This window comes from Syngnathus floridae, chromosome 6 (genome assembly GCF_059516105.1).
Source record: "Syngnathus floridae isolate MCC-2025c chromosome 6, RoL_Sflo_1.0, whole genome shotgun sequence".
Lineage (NCBI taxonomy): Eukaryota > Metazoa > Chordata > Actinopteri > Syngnathiformes > Syngnathidae > Syngnathus > Syngnathus floridae.
In genome coordinates this window covers 6,906,885-6,913,140 of record NC_142418.1, presented here as the reverse complement: position 1 = coordinate 6,913,140, position 6,256 = coordinate 6,906,885, and positions in this window count along the sequence as shown.

Genomic DNA, 6,256 nt, shown 5'->3' with positions numbered 1-6,256 from the left:
TTACTCAACAAAATGTCTTTCTGACCACACGGATGCGACTTGTACCCACATTTCTCTACCCGGGAAAGCTTTTTCAACTCTGTGCCAAGGAAAGATCAATCACTGTTTCAAATTATACAGCCAACAAGAGGTCTGAAGGGACCTTCTTCGGCTCTCTGTAAAGTTTGAGTGCCTGCAATTTTTCTCATTGGAATAAACTCTGAAATAGTAATTAGACTTTTAAGATGAAAACGGTGCGGCTTACTGAGAAAGAAACTTATATAAGCTGAGAGTAAGTACACCATTCGCATGTGGATAATTGCCTGTGAGGGATTTCAATACAAATTGAGGCTCAGGAAGCGGATAAGCAACAGGAAGGGTGTCTCTGCTCCTTGTGTAAGCATCCATATGTACTGTGAGTGTGCAAAGAAGCGTGACTAACTCTTACTAAGTCTGTTTGTGCTTTTTTTTCTCTCCTCTCTGGATTTTGCCACATGCATTTGGTTTCCCCTGTGGAACTTGTCTCCCTCTGGATGCATCTTTGGGTATGTATGTAACTGTTCAAATGTTCAACACTGAGACGTTTTAATTGTGTGGTAGCTTCATCAAAGAGTATACGTGCAAGAGGACATCCCACTGGGTTCTCCAGTCAGACCCGACATGTCAAACTGCCGGATTAGCCTTTATTCCCGCCCTCGATCCTCCCTCCCCGCCCCTCCCCACCACATTTGATAAACATCTCATTTCCACACTCAATATTACCGTAATCAAACGCGCGGTTGTCACGTGAAGCCTGTTCATCATCACCTCGATCCGCCTGCTCCCCAGCATGCCGACATCCCAGCGGTGCAAGCGCACTCGTCCGCGGACGTTAATCTAGTCGAGAAGGATCGCGCTGTGAGGCGTGCTCCCTGACAAAGTAGAGAATAACAGGGCAGGATGTGGCTTTGGTGATCCTTCACCAGCGCAAAACAGCAACAGGGGATTATCGTGGAATGGGGGAGATATTTGAAAAGATGTTTTGACGTGATCATAGTGAAAGGACCACCTTAAACTTCTTCGCATTCATTAGGGCCCAATCACCAAGTCTTAATTGTTTTTATTCTGACAGCTCAATCATCTTTAGGAGAACCTCAGGATGCTCAGATTAGTCTGCATTTGAGCATTTTAGCAGTTCCCTGTGATTGTTGTCATTTTTAGTTGTGTTTCATTCGATAAATGGTGAAAAAATAAAGCTTGCGGGCCACATCTAGAAATTTCATCACAAACCCTGCGTGACCATCCGGCTTCCTGTCCTGTGGACCTTGTGTATAATATTGGCTGCATTGCTGGTCTTGGCATGCTGTGTGATGCATGTTGGGGGTTGTTAATGAGGCCGATAATGAAGCCAGACAAAGATTAGCTCAGCTCTCTCACTCTTAATTGATCTTCGCTTGTGCGTGTTTGTATTCACTAACTTGTATAGGCGAGCTGACCAAAAATGCACTGCATTAAATTTCTAGATATTGTTTTACCATGTTGAGGGTTGAACCAAAATATCATCCAGCATATGCAAAAGCAAAAGTGTGTGTGTGTTTGGTTTTAAAATACAGCCTTTAGTTGATGACTCTGTTGAGTTGTTGGAGATGGCCACCTGCTGTGAGAGACAATAAGCAGATGCGAAGATGAGAGTTTGACACAAGCAAGTCTGCTCGTTGCGGCCAATTATCGGGTTGAAGCCTCCTTTGTGGAAGGCACACTGCCAGACCGTGTGTGTGTGTGTGTGTGTTTGTGTGTGTGTGTGTGTGTGTGTGTGTGTGTGTGTGTGTGTGTGTGTGTGTGTGTGTGTGTGTGTGTGTGTGTGTGTGTCAGTCACAGCATGAGTCTCAAGACAATTGCATTCAGTCACTTACTGTATATCAGGTATCTTATCATATACTCCACATTTGGCATTTGACTGAAAAAACTAAGAAAACTTATTGCATGGGCCATAGGGAATGATGTAAATCAATTTTTTTTTTCAATGTTACATTTGAGTGTTTTCAACTCCCGTATAACAGTCCCTATAAAGGGAAAAGGAATGTCTTCCAAATTTTTCCCCACAGAGAAGTGTTTTTAACAACCCAGCACAATTTGAATAATTAAGAAAAAATCATCAAGTATCTAAAATAAGCCTTCAAAATCATGAAAATACAAATCATTGTCTCTTCTCTGAAACACTGTAGTCCTCTGAATGCCTTGAAATAACGTCAACTGTCAATCAAATCTGCCAACTAAAAAATAGATAAAACATCATCTAGCACCTTTCTTTTGCTTGAACATACTGTAACCATACATTTGAGCTATCTAGCATGAGGCCTCATCCATGCACTGGTTATCAAGTCTGACTTCAGAAAAAATAAAATCCTTCCCCCCCCTTACTTGGTCTTCTACCTTACTCTGGATGAGGGACGTTTAAGTAGCCAGACCAGCAGACTGTCCAAAGGGAAAGGTGTCATTTTGGAGTGTAAGAATAGCTTTTGAGCTAAGTACACAATGCAATTGTACTGGATAATCACTAATATGAAAGAAAGCACTTGAGTTCATTTTTCCAGGGGGGGAGGGCAACTCGCACCGGACTCCAAAATGTGTCACATGTCGCTTTGGTTGGAGCTTTGGTATTCCCCCACTAAATTGTAACAGTATTATTTGCCAGGGTCTTTTCCTTAAATTGCCCTGTAAAACAGTCTCAGAAAAAAGCACGGCGATATTCGTCATACTTGTAATTCTAACAGTCGCCCGCATACTTTCTCATTCTATTACAAAAGACACAGTTAGTTAAGACCCTCGCTCATTCTGCACGCTGCTAATTAAATGTGTCTCAGATGAGCCCGCTGAGCACACTTGTCTGCGTGTCCCCCCGCCCCTACCCCAGCCCTCATTTGGAGTGCCACCAGAGTTTAATATACGGCATTAAGCGGGGGATTGAGAATTAATATGGAGCCAACATCCCAGTCGGAGCGCAACGAGCGATTAGAAGACATAATCTATGTAATGTAGAAATCCTTTAGTTTAGTTCAAAAGTGGGTTTTTTTTTACTTGTGTGAGGTTCCCAAAAAATGCACATTTTGCAGAAAAAGTCAGTCACAAAATTCACCATTTTTCTTAGGGGGTGACACATTTTTTTTATATTTCATGCGGTATTGAGGGTATCACAATGTTTACCTCGACACATTGAACTTTAATAAATGCTATTTTTCTTTCTTTTTACAGAGGTGGTGGGTAAACTCTAGCAATGAAGGCCCACGTTGGAGGTAAGTGTGCACCTGGAGGGGGACCCTGAAGGCAAACAGAATGCAATAAAAGTAAGGAGTCCAGCAATTGCGGCACTTACGAGGAAGCATTTAATGGATGTAACAATTAGGAACGTCACTGCACCACTAAATCACACTGAGGTTCGGGAGCAGGGTCATCACTATCAGTGTTCTCTTGGAAGGTCACGCAGAGTCTCATTAACACACACACGCACGCACGCACGCACGCACACACACACGCACACATTCTTACAGACATCGAGGGTCAAAGTTGTGCACCAAAATAGTTATGAAACTTCAATGTCACAGACACTTTGGGTGCTACAGAATTCCTGTTCTTTCACTCAACCTGTGTTCTATTTCATTTTAAAAGTCGACAGCTCAAGTCTTATATTCAGATTTGATGAGTCCACAGGAATTATAAATCAGCCAGGACATTTTATGGCACTTCTAATGTTGTGATACTTTTAATGTGTTATCAATGCGCGTGTGCCAAATAACGATCGTGCGTCATCAAACTCTTGACACCAATACTGTGAATAAAAACATCTCACGCTTTCTATTTTGTTGGATCTTATAAATATTGTAAGGTTAATCCACAGAATATCTTGCGATACATTATCACAGAATTACACTATTCACAAAACGTTTGGGTGTAATTTCAATATGAACCTAAAATACACTCAAACCCTTGCAGGTGTTTCTAAAGACATTATCCATGTTTGAAAACATTTGCCGGAAACATGCAAAGACTAGGAAATAAGGAATGCTCAAGTGTAGTACTCTAGTGCATAAAAGTAAAATATGTTAGTCCATGTATAAAAATGTTTGTAGTACTGTATGGCAGTCGTGACAAGAAGAGCGGACTGTGCTCTGCATACGCGTGCGAGGCTCGCTCACCTTTATGGCGTGTTAATAAACACAAGAGCAGAACACTACATCATCCCATTAGGATCTAATGACTAAATATAAACACATAAAATACAATATGTGCGCCCCTGTTTCTATTACGTTTGAATTTACACCGCAGCATCAGACGGGACACCTCATCTGTTTAATATTTATTCCGAGGCGTCCGAGGGCCCTCTGTCGTACGCTCTAATGAATAAAACACGATGTTTATCCTCCCCTGTTTAACGTTAAATCCTCATGAACAGTCACTGGGACCAGGAGAATATTTACTTGTGTGGGGACACCGGGGAGTTGGATTATCTGCAGGCGGCTTTGTAGTTTTTTTGAAGCATCTCCTCCCTCCGCCCCATCGACCCCCGTGTGACATGTTCCACAGAGAGTGCTCATATTTACTCCCCGGCCTTCTGTGTATAGGCCTTTGTATTGTTTGCTCTCGTGTGCCGCGACTCGCTGCGGGAGACGACACCAGACGATCACGGTGTGCGCGGGTATTCGAAATAAAGTGTGCTGTTTTAACATGCTTTAAACAAAGATGGGATTTTCACAAAGACAACTGCAAAATAATGGACAGCAAAAAATGCGGTAGGTACCCACTGAATGTGCTGAAACCAGGGTCCACCCAACTGGGAGGGGCAGAGCACAGGGGATCTCTGCAGACTCCTCCCACCCTGGTCACAGCATGCTCCATCTACTGCCGTTAGGTCCATGAAATGCAAGACCAATAGGTTCATGAACCATTTTTATCCATTGGCAAGCAGGATCCCAAATTCTGCACTTAAGTAATTATATATAGTGATAGTTGATTGTATTTTATTTTATTGTATTTTATTAATGGGCTGCACCTTCTAAATAATTGCGCCACCTGAGGGCCGAAGCACATCTGCCCACCGGGCATTTGCCCTCTATGCCAGATGGCCAGTCCAGCCTAGCTAGCATCTTTCTAGTGAGTGCAAATAACCACACTTTTGAGCTGTCAAAATATATCTACTTAAAGCCTCCGATGACTGGAATGAATGATCACAGGGCTTTTCCACACCGCTCTAAAGTGGCCATGCAAGAATGAAGCCACAGCCGGCAACCAGATTGGCACGTCAGACTTTTTTTTTTTGCCTGCAAAGATGCTAGATCATGTTTGATATTTTCATGAGCTCACAAGAGGCATCATCTTTCTGTTTTTTTCCCCAAAATGATGTATTTTGTCCAATATGAGTGGAATGTTTCTACAGCTACAACAAAGCATTTTTACCAATAAGCTACTTAAAAAAGGCACAAGAGTTCAAAAAGCATCCAGACTTCTTTCTTCAGCTTTGTCATGGACCGGTTGCCAACAGTCAATAACGGGGCAGTTGTAAAACAACATCCCGTTCACACTCATGGACCGTTAACAAACTAACTTGCTTTTGAAATGTGGGAGGAAAATGGAGAGAAAACTGCTCCTGCGAGTGCAGTAGTTATGTCGTTTTACGGAACTGAACTGCAATAGTAGACATATCATTAAGGTAAAAGCATATCTTCTGATCTGATCTTAGTGGCATTAAAAAATACTAACCTTTTTTTTTTTTTTTTTTTTTTTTTAAATCATATTACATGTGTTTTAGTTTGCTCACATATTTAGGTCCGGATCAATTCTATTAAAATGGTAAAAGACACCTCAAGCGCCTTCATGAATTACATATTTGTATCAAGAGGGGGCGACATTGGGTTTCTAAAGGCTGTCACCCAGTTTGACCAGGGCGCACATGTTCACCTCTGGCTCTGCTTTTTGTTTGGGAATCTGTCTTTTTATTACTGCTATTATTATTATAATTTTCATGAATGACTATGCATCCTTCACGGGAGCAACAGTGTAATGTTTAACGATTTCATATTCACACTTTGTGGTCAATGTTTAACTTTTAAATTATTGCCAATTATTGTAATTAAGAAAAAATACTAAACAGGCACCCGCCATAGCATAAAAATGAGTATAATCATTAGACTTAAATTTCTTCAAATTAAATTTAGTTAGAGTTATTTAGTTAAACATTGCCTTCTGTCCATTTTACAAACGTTTACCTTTTCTTATGCTAATGAGCTCCTGCAGCTTATTGGCA